The 16,120-nt window shown below is 37.5% G+C and overlaps 1 long non-coding RNA gene across 2 annotated transcripts; it reads right to left on the bottom strand.

Annotated features, from left to right (window-relative positions):
- Positions 1-5,893: 5,893 nt before the first annotated feature.
- LOC126690471 (uncharacterized) lies at positions 5,894-8,416 on the bottom strand. Of its 2 annotated transcripts, XR_007644641.1 has the most exons (3): positions 8,289-8,416; positions 7,090-8,110; positions 5,894-6,953 (listed from the first exon to the last, which is right to left on the bottom strand). It is a non-coding gene; the product is annotated as an uncharacterized LOC126690471 (long non-coding RNA). The 2 variants fall into 2 exon arrangements; XR_007644639.1 differs by lacking the exon at positions 8,289-8,416 and having other exon boundaries at positions 7,090-8,213.
- Between the last annotated feature and the right edge of the window lie 7,704 nt (positions 8,417-16,120).

Here is a 16,120-nt window from a genome sequence, read left to right as displayed (position 1 = left end):
ATTTGGCCCCTGATTCTAAGCATGTGAAGATGGAGATTCGACCAGCTCTAAGTTTCTTTAATGAGGATAAGGTTGGAACTTTTCAACCACATGATGATGCCTTGGAGGTTACCCTTTGTATAGGGGGTATGATGTGAATAGGGTCTTGGTGGACCAAGGTAGCAAGGCTGAGATCATGTACCCTAATCTGTATGAGGGGCTTAGGTTGAAGCCCTAGGATTTGGCTAGCTATACCTCCCCTTTGGTAGGAATTGATGGTAAAACAGTTATCCCAAGGGATCAGATCAGATTGCCTGTCCAAGCAGGGTCTGAGGGGGTTGAGGTAGATTTCACTGTGGTGAATGCATATTCCCTCTATACTGCTATCATGGTAAGGCCTTGGCTTCATGCCATGGGGGCTGTTTCTTCAACTTTGCACTTAAAGGTGTAGTATCCTTCAGGGGATCAAGTTGAGGAATTGGTAGGAAATTAGGACATGGCCAGGCAATGCCTGGTGGCAGCAATTAGACATCAATTTAAGGGTGAATCCTCGGCCACTATAGAGAGGGCCTTGTAGCAACCAAAGGAAATGGGTATGTCCTCGAAGGCTACAGTTGAGGGGGCGAGATGCGAGGAGCTGGATAGTGATGATGATAAGTATTTTCAGGTGGGAGTTAAGTTGCCTCCATAGGAGAAGGAAGAGTTGGTTGCCTTCCTTAGAAAGAATATTGATGTGTTTGCTTGGAGTGCTTATGAAGCTCCGGGGGTGGATCCAAATTTCATTTGTTATCATCTAAATGTTAATCCAACTGTCATCCCTAAGAAACAACCACCTCGACATTGCTCTAAAGAGTATTCCGAGGCTGTTAAAGAAGAGGTGGTGAAACTTAAGCGTGAAGGGCAATAAAAGGGGTTTTTTACCCAAAGTGGTGGTAAAAAAGAAAAGTGGAAAATGGCGAGTGTGTGTGGATTTCATAGATCTAAACAAAACTTTCCCCAAGGACCCTTTCTCTATACCTCGGATAGACCAATTGGTGGACGCAACGGTTGGTCATCCTCGAATGAGCTTTTTGGATACTTTTCAAGGGTACCATCAAATACTATTAGCTTTGGTTGACCAAGAGAAGACTGTTTTTGTAACGCCTATCGGGAATTATCATTTCAGGGTGATGCCAGTTAGATTGAAGAATGTCGGGTCTACTTACCAGAGAATGAAAACAAGGATGTTTGAACCCCAGCTTGGCAAGAATATTGAAGTCTATATTGATGACATAGTGGTGAAAAGTAAAGCAGAGACCAAGCATGTGAATGACCTCAGAAGTGTCTTTAAAGTGCTGAGGAAGCATAAGTTGCACCTGAATGCCTCTAAATGCTCCTTCGGCGTCAGTTCAGGCAAGTTTTTCGGTTATATGGTTATCCACCGAGGGATTGAGGTAAATCCTGATCAGATTAAGGCAATCAATGACTTACAACCTCCTCAAAATGCTAAGGAGGTCCAAAAGTTGACAGGAATGACTGCAGCCTTGAACAGATTTATTTCTCGGTCCATAGATAGATGTAGGCCATTTTTCCAACTCCTGCATAAGTGGAAAGGGTTTGAGTGGAACGAAGAGTGTGCCTTAGCTTTTCAACAATTGAAGGACTACCTTTCTCGACCACCCATTATTTCTGAACTCGAGGAGGAAGAAGTCTTTTTTGCCTACATTGTCGTGGCATCTCATGCAGTTAGTCTAGTATTGGTGAGGGTAGAGAACTGAATATAGCGGCCAGTCTATTATGTGAGCAAATCATTGCATGAGGTAGAAGTTCATTATTTCCCCTTAGAAAAAGCCATTCTAGTAGTGGTGCATGCTACGCGAAATCTTCTCCATTATTTTCAAGTTTATACAGTAGCAATTTTAACTCAACTCCCCCAGTAGTTCTCGCTTTAAAAGGCTGACTATACAAGGAGAATCGCCAAGTAGGGGACGATCTTCGGAGCATTTGACATAAAGTACATGCCTCAGACCTCTATTAAAGGGCAAGTCCTTGCAGATTTGGTGGCCGAGTTTGCTGAGTCTCCCGCAGAGGCGGAAAACAAGGACTGTATTTCAGGAGGGGAGCAAGTTCAGACAATTTCTCAACAAGGTCCCATACCCTAAAAACTTTATGTAGATGGTGCGGCGAATTAAAGAGGATCTGGGGTTGTATTGGTCATAGTATACCCAGACAAGATCACCATTGAGAAATATTTAAGATTGGGCTTCTTGGCCACAAACAATGAGGCTAAGTATGAGGCTTTAATAATAAGGGTTGCTATGGTTTAGAAGATGGGAGGAAAGGTTGTCGAAGTGTTCTTGGATTCAAGGTTGATTGTAAGACAAGTAAAGGGAGAACTAGAAGCTAAGGACTTAAGAATGCAAGATTATTTGAATCAAGCTTGGTGTTTGCAATCAAGCTTTAAACTTTTCACTATACAACAAATCCCGAGGAGTGGTAACACTCATGCTGATTCCTTAGCAACTTTGGTGACCTCTTCTGGACAAGACCTACCTCGAGTTATACTTGTTGAGGACCTACATAAGCTTGTCAAAGAGAAGAAGGGTAAAGTTCAAGTTCACCAGATCAAGGTTGGACCTAGTTGGATGGATCCTTTTGTTCTTTTCCGCAGGAAGGGAGCCCTGCTTGATGAGAAAGGAAAGGCGGAGACGATACGGAGGAAAGCTCCTCGATTTTGGTTGTCTGAGGAGTAAAAGCTATATAAGCATTCTTTCTCTGGACCATACCTACTTTGTGTTAGTCCTGAAGCAGTAGAACCACTTTTAGAAGAGTTGCATTAGGGAATATGTGGGAGCCATACAAGAGGCAGGTCGTTATCACATAGAGGCTCTTACACAAGGGTATTAGTGGCCAAGTATGCAAAAAGAAGCACAAGAGTACGTCAAAAAGTGTGACCAATGCCAAAGGTTTACTCCAAATATCCATCAACCAGAGGGGTACTCAATCCCTTGTCTAGTCCATGGCGATTTGCTTAGTGGGGTTTAGATATTATAGGGCCATTTCCTAAAGCTATGGGAAATCAAAGATGGCTCTTGGTCGGAACTGATTACTTCACGAAGTGGGTGGAGGCCGAGCCATTATCTAACATTAGGGATAAAGATGCAAAAAAATTCATTTGGAAGAATATTGTTACTCGGTTTGGGATTCCTCACACCCTCATCTCAGATAATGGGCTTCAGTTTGATAGTAAAGCATTCAAGAGATATTGTTATAAGATGGGCATTAGAAACAGACATTCAACTCCAACCTATCCACGAGGGAATGGGCAAGCTGAAGCAGATAACAAAGTTATGGTAAATAGGCTCAAGAAGAGATTAGATGATGCAAAAGGTAGATGGGTAGAGGAGCTGTGATCCCCCTAGAGTCTGGGTTCCTGACACTAAGGAAGAGCTTACTCACCCCAAATAGTAACGATCAGCTGTTGGAAACAAGCCTAGACTTGGTTGATGAACAAAGGGAGGCAGCCATGGTTCAAATGGCATATTATTAGCAGAAGCTTAAACAGGGGTACGATACCAAGGTGAGAGCAAGGCCATTAGCCCCAGGAGATCTAGTGCTAAGAAAGGTGGTAGGTACTACAAAGAATCCATCATAGGGAAAGTTAGAGCCCAATTGGGAAAGGTCATATCGCATCACTTTGGTGGCTAGGATAGGTGCCTACTTTTTGGAGGATCTAGATGAAAATTGAAAGTTCACTTGGTGTATAAAACACTAGTGAATGTTTAGACCCCCAATTTCAAAATAACCAACATAAGCTTATACTCAAACAATATATGTGCGGAATAATAAGTACAAGTAATACCCAAATAAACAAACTACTCTAAACCATAAATAATCATAACACAACAGCAATTAAAGGTAAAGAGTAAGGGTTAGAGAGATGCAAATACAAAGATAACACCGGCACGTGTTATCGAAGAGGAAATCGAAGAACTCCGTGAAAAACCTCTCTGCCGCCTTCCAAGCGGTAAAATGATCTTCTAAAGAATAAAATTGGGATACACAAATAGCAATAGACCCTCCAAACCTAATCTACCCAATGCACTTAAGCTCTCCAAGCTTCTTGCTCCAACAAGGTTAAGCTTAATCGTGTCTTCTTTAGCTTTCCGGATCCCGCAATAAGCCTATTGCATCAACCAAATAAAGTGGTCATCTCTGAACTACTTCTCAAGCACCAAATTACCTCTTCACTGATATGGGTATGGTGAGATAAGGATTTGGCTAATGAACCTCTCAAGGGTATGTCAATGGAGAGGGTGAGAGTAGAGAAATTTGGAGAATCAAATGTCTAAAATTGTAGATGAATCAATCTTGTTTTTCTCTAGGGTTTCTCTCTCAAAATTCTCTTTGGAAACCCTCTAAATTTCGTGGGTATAAGAGCATCCGTAGCAAATGTTCCAAAAATTATGCCATTTTACCATATCAAATGCCTACTTTATTATTTTACCAAATCATTTTACAACATCTCATTTATCAGATGTTTTATAATTCAATTCTATACATTAAAATAATATTTACTACACATTAAAATAATATTTACTACTCATCAACACAATAAACAAACAATAAACAATATACCACATCTCTTCCGTACCGTGGCAAATTTGCCACGGTACTGTTCAATGTTGCAAAAAAAAAACAATATACCACATCTACTAAATGGGCTAAAATTGGGTTTGGTGTGGGATATGTGCCAAATATTTAGCATTTGGCACATATCCCACATCTAGTGTGGGTGCTTTAAGGGTATTTATAATAGAGTACGTGAGGAATGTGAAAAGACATTTTTCTGCAAAATAGGGTATTATGGCGACTCACTCGCTACTGGGATGAGTCGCAAGTTTGAGTCGTGACATAACTACCAAGCTAGACTATCTTTTTTGTCCTGTAGTGCTTCAACTGTCGTGTCCTTTCAGCTTCCTACACGCTTCACACATGTGGATTTTGGCGAGTCGTAAGTCACTCGTAAATCCAATCGCAAGAACCTCTCTGAATGCTCACACACTTGAATTCTTCAAACTCTCTCACACACAACCCTCACATGATTCCCACCTAAATATATGGTATCTAATTACTGAAATACAAGCAAATTTGACACAGAATAAAACCAACACATGGTTGAATAAACTCAACCTTACAAAAATGTTGTACCACGTCCATGGAATGTAAATAATCTGTGAAAGTACTACTATTAATAAAGAGGCAGTTATGCCAGCTTCCATTTCAACAATTGTTTATTAATGCTCTCCATTATTCGTTTAAATATTAAATAGAACCTCGGTCATGTTTGGTTCCTTGGACCACATACCTTGGGTAAATTAATGCTCTCCATTATTCGTTTAATTGTTAAACAAAACTTTGGTTAGATTCAACTCCATGGGTTATCTGCCTTGGGTAAATTAACACTAAGGTCATTTTCCATGTTAAACAGAACTTTGGTTAGATTCAACCCCTTGGGTTATCTACCTTGGGTAAATTAACGCTAAGGTCATTTTCTATTTTAAATAGAACATTGGTTAGATTCAACTCCTTGAGTTATTTGCCTTGGGTAAATTAACACTAAGATCGTTTTTATGTTAAGTAACACCTTATTTGGATTCAACTCCATGGAATTCCTGTCTTAGGTAAGTTAACACTTAGATTATTTTTACGTATTCAAATAAGCCTTTACTAAGTTAATTTCCTTCAATCACTTGCCTTAGGCAAATTAATACTTGGATTATGTTTGTGATATTCAATATAACCCTAGTTATGTTATGTTTCTTGGGTGACTTACCTCAGGAAATTAACACTTAGTGTAAGCATTTCTTTATACGAGAATATGATAAATAGAGCTTAAGATTATAAAAATGTAAGTACAGGGATGAAATGACAAAAAGCCAATAAGAGTTTCCCATTAATCCAAGCTTCAAAAGATACATAGGACAAGGAAGGGAAGTAAGAACGAAATGCCTTCTGTTTAATATAAATATAAATATATATATATATATATATATATATATATATATATATAAAACTAACAAACAACTATAAAAATAACAAAATAGCATGGGAATCCACTGCACATACTTTTAGCTTAGGAAGTCTTATGTGCCTTTGGCCCTGTACTAGGTTGCACTTCAGGAACTGAAATTGGGGCAGGAGGAGCCACTGTGGTCGGTGGGGCGCTCTTGGAGAGATCTTCTGCTCAATGCTGTGGGCAGTGGCAGTACTGGGCTTGGAAGTGGCTAGCTCGATCTGCTTGGGCTTTGCAGGTGCAGTGGTGAGGGGCTATAGCTCAGTGGATTTGGCCTTAGTAGAAGCAGTGGTTTTGAGTTGCTGCTCAGTAGACTTGGTTTGGGTGGGAGTAGCAATGTTGGACTTGGCCTGAGGGTTCTTAATGGAACCCCTAGGAGTTGAGGCAGAGGTGCTGACAAAAGGCTGGCTGACAGGACGAGCTCTAATAGCTAGAGGGTAAAAGGCCCTCACGAGGTTCCTCAACTCAAAGTTGGGATCTACTCCAGCAGCGTTTAGAGCCTCAATCCAAGTCTGGAGGCAAAAGCTGTGGCACACAATGGGGAGTTAGGACTTGAGGTGGGCCGCAGTCTCATTTTGCCCTTGGTCATATGCAGTTTGCTCGACCCTGTCCATCTCCTTGTCCTTCTTGCCAAGTTCCTTTTTCAGCTCGGTGATGGTCGTCCGAGTGATAGAGAGTTGACTCTCAGCTTCCCTCAACTACATAAGCTACTCCTAAGCTTGCCTCTCTGAGTTTTCAATAGAAGCCTCGGCACTCTTCCTGGCCTTATCACACTCCACCAGCTTGAGAAGGGTCTCTTTTAGCTTTTATCTGTCATAGCTTGAGATTTTTGTGCAGCCAAGCACTTAAATTCCTCCTTCTTCACATCCCTGAACGCTTGGTCAACCCACTCCTCCGCTACATGTGCAGCTTGGGTAGCCTGTAGGTGGATAATTAGCATAAAAGTCAATGAAAGAGTATGCAAAGAAAGGATTTTGAAGGTAATATAAATATATATATATATATATATATATATATATATATATATATATATAATGAGTGTAGGGAAACTTTACCAAGGCTAAGTCCCTCTTCACGAACAGGAAAAGCTCGTGCTTCTTTAAATTTCGAAGCTCGTCCATGTCCCTTGGGAGAAGAAGGCTTGTTCAACGGTATTGGCTATGTAGCCTGCTCTTCCACTGTCAAAGTCGCTGATGGAAGCATCCTCCTGAAGAGGCGAATCATCCAAATCAAAGGTAGGGTTCCAAACTGGAACCTTAAACCTACGCTCAAAGGCAGTGCTTGAGCTTTCCATACCTTTTCCTTGTTGGGCGCGGGTCATTTTGACCACCTTAGTAGGCTCTGGGGGAGTTTCCTCCTGAAATTTGCCTTCTTCTACAACTCCCCTACCCCCTCTTCTGTCCCTCTTTCACTTTTTATCAACTATCTCTATTTGGACAAGGGCATGAATAATTAGGGTTGGAGGCCTAGGAATAACTGAAACCTTGGGAACTGTGGTTCCAGCATGGGATTCAAGTAGAGAAAGCAAGTTTGGTAGCCTTTCTCTATCACCATGCCTTTTGGTACTTCAGTGTCCTCTTAGTCCTCACTAACTAGAGTTGTAGTTAGCTGGGGGTTGATTGCCTCCTCCTCGGATGCGTGTGTGTGGTAGAAGATTTCAAAATCCCCGTCTCGGACAAGATTTTCAGTGTCTTCTTCCAAGACGATGTCTTCTGATTGTCTCCTCTCCTTCATCCGAGGAAGTGATCTCTTCTATGACAGGTTGAGGATTCTCGAGAATAAGAAGTTTTATGGGATCAGGATCTTTGAAGGTAGGGAGCTCGACTATCTGTGCTCCCTCCAGAGGAGGTTTGCCTATAAAACCTTCAATGGCCACATCAACCAAAGCGAGGCGGGAGTCTCAGGCCTTGATCATATGCTTGGATATTTGGAAGTGGTTGGATATAGGGGTGAAGCCTAGGATCACGTGGACTGCATAGAGCTGACCGTCCTTATGCAAGAAAATTTCAAATCTTAGGACTCGGTTTGGTAATTCAAAGTTCACCAAACTTTGTATTTTGGCAGTGCCTTTTTTCTCTGAAAAGAAAAAATTAAGAGCTAAGATTAGTTTATAGCTCGGACAAGCCTAGATCTAAACAAGTGAAAGACAAATGAACACATGTAAAGGTAAAATGGCAAAATGGCACATAAAAAGGTAGTTTATAGTTTCCTAAGCTAACACTAATTTTTATTAAGTTTCCCTAAGCCATCCCACCTGGGGTTCCGTCCTTGGTAGGGCAATGGAGTCCGTTGTGCCACTCCCCCGAAACGATGAGAAAGTCCTCGTCCATGCCTTTGTTCGTCTTGGGGAGATAAGAGATAAGTCTAACGACAGGAGCCCTAGTTTTTAGGTAGTAAACCCACCCCCCCCCCCCCAATCGGCACCTTTTTGACAACTATACACCCAATTCACGTCATGATGGGTAAGTTGTATACCCAATTTTTCGTTTAGGGCATCCACACTACCTAATATTCTAAACATATTGGGAACGCATTAGGTGGGACACAATCTAAAAAGATTTAAAAAATCCCTAGTAACTCTACCCATAGGAATCCTCATACCTCCTTCAGTGAAGGCAATCATAAGAATTACAACTACACCAATAGGCCTCCTTTCATGCCATTCACCCTGGTTGCAGTGTCGTATAGAGACACACTGTTGGGAATCCCATAGTATTTCTTAAACTACTCTCAGTTTTAAGGAGTCTCAACCAAACTAAAAAATCTACCCATTTGGGAAAAAGAAAAAATCAACTTGTGTGAAAGAGTAAGGGAAGAACTCTGGTTAACAAAAGTACGCACTTATGAGTTTAGGGAAGAAAAAGCTCCTCAAGCAAAGTTATCAGGTGAAAGAAGCGTGTTTGAGTTCTTTTCTACTTCTAGGGAGACAAAATAGAGAGAGGAGCTTTACATCTCTCTCTATATAAACAATGGGAAAAGAAGGAGCGATAATCTTCCCGCCCCTTCCATTGGTAAATTCTGAGTCATTCGATCAGGATCTCACCATAAAACGTGGGAAACAGCGGGCCGTCAGTTGCCTTTATTGCAAAGTTGGGGATTTCAAAGTGTCAGGAGCGTGTCGTAGTCAGTTGAAAAGACGTGTTCATGGAGGGGACCTATTTACGAGCGTACCCTTGTCAATGACTTTGTTGACCAAAACCTCATCTTTCCTAGTTGGGAGTGAAAAATGAGGTTCTAAGGGGCTATTATATGGACGAGGATCCCTAATCCCATTTAAATGGACTGCCAAGATTATTTCCAAGGATACATCTCGGACCTCGGGGACGAGTATTGGTTAACCACGAGATGAGCACTAGCTGACCTTGGGGACGTGCAGTAACCATAAGAAGCGCATGAAGTTAAAATATCACAGAGGGAAGAAAGTAGACTCAGCACGGGTTTCGAGGGGGATGAAAGGAGAAGGGTGTAGAAGCTATCCCTTCCACATTAAATGTAAGACAACTACTCCTTTAGCCGCATTAATGAGGATATGACCATGAACAGTGGTGGCACAGCTCAGATTGCACTACAGAAGCTTACTAGTACGTTCTGGATGAGACAGAAATCCTGGGAATGCGATCTTAGCCCTCCAGGTGCAGGACTAAGATAATTTATGAGTAAATATAAAAGAAAAATGAAGATCCTTATGTGAGGGGATCTCGAAAAAAGAGGAAAAAGGAGAGAAAAAAGATCTTTGTAATGAAGAACTGAAATATTTGTCCAAAGAAGTAAGAAATTCGTATATATAAAACAGACATTCCTAGGGCCTGACCGAGGATCCTTTTTTCTTCATAATTTGTGGTCTAAGTCATCTCATTGGCATCTTTTCTCATTGTGATTAACGTTAACTTGTTAAGCGATCAATATCCAACTCATTCTCTAACAAATCTATTGTAGTGGGCTTATTGGGCCATAGTCTGGGTCATTCTTGGGCCGCGGATCAATTCGCCCCCCCTACACGTGTAAACTTTATTACTCAATGGACGAAATATCCAACATAACAAAAGAGTTTATGTCTGGAGGAACAGACTCCATCCAGACTACAATAGGAAAAGAATGCCTTGCTCTTTGGGCTAAGGCATGGGCAACGGAGTTGCGGTGTCTACCCACATGAGAGAAGGAAAAGCTCTGAAGAGAGCTTACATAAGACATTGTGTCTTTTAAAAGATAACCAATAGAGGAATGCAGCAACTCTCCATGTCTTAAAGAATTTATCACAAACTCAAAATCTCCCTCGAATGAGGATTGTTGAATACCACATTCACGAGCAAAAAGGGCTGCCCTTCTGGCGGCTAGCATCTTTAAGGCCACAATAGATTGTGGTTTTTGAATTTTTTCTGAAAGTGCCACCATGATTTCTCCCTTACAATTTCTGATAACAACACCAATCCCCACTTCACTCAACTCATTGAACATAGCCCCATCAAAGTTCGTTTTGTATGAATTCAGTTGGAGAGGATTCCATTTTTTGCTAACTCTGCTCTGTATCCATGGGTGGCTATATTCCAGGCTCTTCAAATTTCAGATATAGTCTTTAGCGTGAGTAGCAATTTTGTCCAACGACATCGAGTATTCCTGCAATTGAGACTTGTTTCTATGGTGCCAAATTGCCTAAGCCGTGATAGCAAAGAGTGCCAAAGTCTGAGACTTTTCCCTTATTTTTTTTAAACTAGGTCCTTGAAGGAAAAATCTACTACTGCGGTCCGATCCACCCAACCAAAGTCTTGAAACCAGATATGTTTTATTTTTTCACAACCCCAGAGAGCATGAACCACATCCTCAGGTGCTAATGAGCATAAATGACACACCGGGTCTTGTAGAATTTTTTTGTTGACAAGATTGGATTTTGTAGGTAAAGAATTTGAAACATATTTCCAAAGGAAGTGTTTTATTTTACAAATTTCCAAACACATTAACTTAGATTGAGTTGATTAGACAATATGATGAAAAAAAAATTATTATTTTTGGTCATTTGTAATATATATCACTTTTGAGTTTAATCAATTCGAATGTGTATTTTACTTTATTTTGTATACAAGATAGAAATTCTACTCTAACCAAATCTAAGTGTATATATGTGTTAAGCTTCTTCCTAGAGATTTGAACCCTGACTTTTTCTCCCCACACTCCAGTGACTTCACAAGCACTTATACTTGTGGAGTGACTTTCGCACCAAAGATATGTGGTGGTGAATGTGTATTTTATAAACACATACAAGTTTGATTTATTTAGTTAGTTTGTTAAATATTATTACATAAGTGATGAATAAATTAGGTATTAGTTGAATATATTCAAAATTTATAATGAATATACCCTTTATATATTTATATCTATAATTATAAATTTTATTAAGTATATGAGAATCTTATTATACACTATACGATATGATATAAGATACATAAAAATAAAAAATTAATTCATAATCCAGGTTTATATATATTTGACACTATTAAAAATGCAATAAGGCCATGAAAACAAAGGCTTCTTCATGGCCCCAAATGATGGTTAGTAGAAATCCATGCCGGTCAACACCCTCAAATCAATTTTTGTTTAAAGTTCCAAAAAGCACATGCCTAGATTAATTAATTGATTGTAGTGAGTTTCAATTAGTTCAATTAGTAAAGTCTTTGAGGGTTGAATAAGAAATTTGAGATTTAATCCTTACCTACACTAAAACTGATTGGTGTCTTGGAGCTATCATCAGGAGTAAACACCATAAATTAAAAATCTCAAAAAAAAAAAAAAAAAGATTAATTGATTGTTTGAAAATACCAAAGATATCAACTTGCCTTCTTCTCCCTTATTCTATACAATTAAGTTAACACCACATACTAACTAAAAATTTTAACAGTTTAACTATAAAATATTAGGAAAAAATTGACTGTGATTTGTTGGTATCACAACAATCACATTATTTTTTAAAAATTTTAATTTTTTAATCTAATGCTTAAAAAATGATAATATAATACATTTTACAGTGTTGGTCAATACGCTAATAACATGCTTTACGATTACAGGTTGAAACAGCAATGCATTATAAACATTGTTTATTGCACTTTGTAGCGAAGAGTAAATACATTTTATGGCTTAATTTTTTTTTTTTTTTTTTGAGAAACATTTTTTATGGCTTAATTGAATTGTAATATTTGCAACCAAAACATCCAGTTTTATTAAAAAAATTAAATGAATAAAAGAAAGAAGAGTAATTATGGAGCCCCGGGTGTACAAAAAGAAAAATAGAAAGATAAGATAACTTCTATTGACTTAGTTGACCTCGAAATGTGTGCATTGGTCAGGTCTCCTCCATGATGCTATAACTGTCTCATAGACATAGTCCTCCACATAGTTGATTGTTCTACATAAAAATAAATAAATAAAATCCATGTTTAATATATTTGATTGACAACTAGTATTAGATGACGATTGACTGAGATCGATGAGTGCATATCTGCAACAGAAGAAAACAAAAACAATATGTCTTTGCATATATATTGTCATATTGCAACATCCAAGTTGCCAAATTTTTTTTGACTTTCCAACATTGCGTTTATGCGTGCCATGTCGGCAACATCATCTTCTAGTAATTTTTTATTTCTCTTATTTAGGAAAATAATAAATAAACAAAACGTATTTTATAATCTGCTTAGCCTTATGTTTCATGCACGGTTTGTAGATAAAAATAAAAATAATAAAAATTTAAAAAAAAAGTACAATTACGTTATATATCATATCGATACTGAATGGGTGATGGAGTCGCACCAGACAATATTACAATTGCAACATAAGCATCTTCTCTACAAAAATAAAAATAAAATAAAATAAAATTAATCACAACAACAAAAAGAAAAAAAAAGTCCTATAAATGAGACAAAGATTAAAATATTCTCGAGGAATAGCCTAACTACAAAATTAGGTGTCATATATTGAGATTCAAGAAAGTATCTCATAAGCCCACTTTATGGAGCAAATCTCTCTTAGGCATTGAGTCTCACTACCTTACCGTAAAAAATTTGTTCTATGAAATGGACACGTAATATCACCTCATAATTAGAGAGTTGCTTCAATGGAAAGATTGGGGTAAAGTTTATATTAATAGAGCCACTTTTAATTGTCTCGTACCTTGATATTAGTCTAGGACTCGAGAGTGACAATATTTTGGCAATGTTGTCATTAAATGAAATGTGTCATTCTATTTTAATATTTAATCTTTTCTCAAAAAAAAAAAATAATAATAATCTTACTTAAATCATGATCTACCAATAAGTTATTTATTAACCCGATAAAAAAATTGGATCCAAGTGACATAAGAAATGGAATCAGTGAGAATCAAATTAAGAACCTTTGATAATATGTGACTAAATTAAGATCCAAGATTTGAATACTCCGGAATCTATATATCTGCTACCTCCTCCATCGATCCAATCATCCTCTTACACTTATTATTAACCTTCTTCTTGGAATCATTTCTCAGAAGTTTTATTAGTTGTTGTAATGAGTTTCTCCAACTCCACTCTCAGCTGCACTCTAGCTAGGGCATCTGCTAAAGATATTTGATCCCACGTGCTTACAATGGTCAAGGCGGCGTTGGAGTCTGGACTCTGGACTATTGAAGGCACCAACAAAAAAATCATCAAACTATTTCAATCCTGGAACGCACTATTGAGATTGAATTGGTCCAAATCTCTAACCCAGCTCCAACAAACAACAAACTATTCTATCAAGTCAAATTCAGTGAGACCCATTAATTGATTCAATTTGTGCGTGGGTCCAAAACAATTATATGAGTCTAGCTACAATTACAATTACAAAGAGAAAATTATTATGGCCGGGTTTAATTTTAATATATGTGAGATTGGAAAATAAACAACAGGAGAGGAGACTTGCTTGAAGTTGTATGAAAAGTAAAAAAAATGTGGTTCTCGATCATTTTCAAGTCTCACTCACCAGTCACAACCCCCACAGAATTATAATTTTTTTTTTTTTAAAAAAAAAAAATTTATCTGACACAACACAGCCTCCCAACCCAATAAAAATGACCAATGATGCTTTTCTTAGTCAACAAAAGCAGCTTCTAGTTAACACGAACGAATACCTGCCCAACTTTACAGCCTAGTGGCTCAAGTGAAACTCATTATTGCTTGCTTCTTGCTTCTCCAAAACAAAAATAATTATATTTGGGTCTTCTAGCCGTAGTTTTTATAATACTCCCAAGATATATAAAAGCTCATTAATTTTGACTCAGTCCGCTCGAATACTTTTCATGGACTTGCATACAACTTGGCCTCAATTAGGTTTTATCCCTATTTAAGCTAGCAAAACCTTCACGTCGGTATGTACATCTTTTTTCCAAAATAAAGCTCATTTTATTTGGATTTTTATCCAACTTATTTTAAAATAAATTTATCCATATTGTCCAATCTAGAACAAACACAAAGATATAAGAAAAGCATACATTGAGCGAAATATTTTTGCACTTTAAAATAAATCGATTATGGCTCTGTTGATTATATTTCAATAATTGAAAATTTTTAAGGATTTTGTTTAATTAATAGGAAAGTGTTATCTTAATACCGAAAAGATTGTTTTTCGCATTCTCTTTGTCATGTGGGAGAAGAATCTATTATATCATGAGAGAGGAAACAAATAAATATATATATTAGTCTCACTAATTAGTAGATCTAATTAGGCTCACGTGGTTTGACCCGAAAAGGTGGGTCACTGTCCACGTCGGTGGAGAGGATGAAGCAACAGTCAAAGATCACTTATATTACTCCACTCCCAACCCCACTCCCACTCTCAAAATTAATGGGATTTTTCATAAACACTTTTATATTTATTAATATAATCAGTTTTCTTTTTCCTTGCTTTTTGATTGTGGACTGGTTGCGTTGCGTGTGAACGGATTGAAATAACAAGCTGTACGTATGAAAAAAGAAACCAAAAGGTACAGGAATATGGCGTGTTGCTTACGCGGCAGAAAGTTCTACTAAATTTTCCAATGTTTGTCCTGTCAAAGAAAAATTTTCCCTTTTTTATTTTTATTTTTATTTTTTAGTGGGTGTGTGAGGATATATATATATATATATATATATATATATATAAACATGGTACAAATTTAAGTTTATGGTTTTTTTTTTTTTTTTTTTTTGATAAGAAGTTTATGGTGTTTATTTTATAATTACTTTTTTATTATCAAACTAAGATATTAATTATTTTATATATATATATATATATAAACAAGCTTTTATTAGTTGGGCTAAGAGAAAAAGAACATTTTATAAAGTTATTGTACTGAATTTTATTTGATGTGAATAGAAAGAGAAACTTTTTTATGATAATGTTAATTTGTGTTTCACTTGGTGCATATGGCAAAGTAAAATAGGGTTTTAAATTAATTCTGTGGGACTAGTCAATGTGATCCACCACGTTCTGTGCCAAGTGGTTTATATTGTTCTCAAACACGTATATAGCAAGTCATCTTTTTGGTTCCATCTTAATTGTACATTATCTTCAAAGATCTTATTTAGGAAAAAAAAAATTCTTGAAAGATCTTGTTCTGTTAGCAAATCCAGGAAAACCAGTAACTTATTAAAGCTCAAAGAAATGCCATAGCTGCTTGGAGAGATTACAACATTATCTGGTTCTATTTTAGAAGCATGACTGCAAAAATTACCCAAAAGGAAATGTCCCAGTAGCTGGGTCTCAGTTCTTGGAAATTACTCAATTCTAGAAGAGATTTTGATGAAATTGGAACTTAAAATTTTCTTTGATTTTTCCATCTTAATGTAAATGCGTCAATGGTTGGAAGTCAATAACTATAGGCTAATACCGGATACATAGGTATGCTAGATGAAGAAAGTTCTTATCCCCAATGTCACTAGCAATGTTTGTCCAAGACTTTGCTTTGTCCCATGACCACTTGTCTCACTCTCAATTCTCAACCTACGGTTTCAACAGAATGTTTACTTATGTTATTTTTATTTTATTTTAAACAATTATGTAAAATACAATTACATTTGAACATAAATTGAATGCGTAAACAAACGT

Source organism: Quercus robur, chromosome 1 (genome assembly GCF_932294415.1).
Source record: "Quercus robur chromosome 1, dhQueRobu3.1, whole genome shotgun sequence".
Taxonomy (NCBI): Eukaryota; Viridiplantae; Streptophyta; class Magnoliopsida; order Fagales; family Fagaceae; genus Quercus; species Quercus robur.
This window is presented reverse-complemented; position numbering and strand designations above follow the sequence as displayed.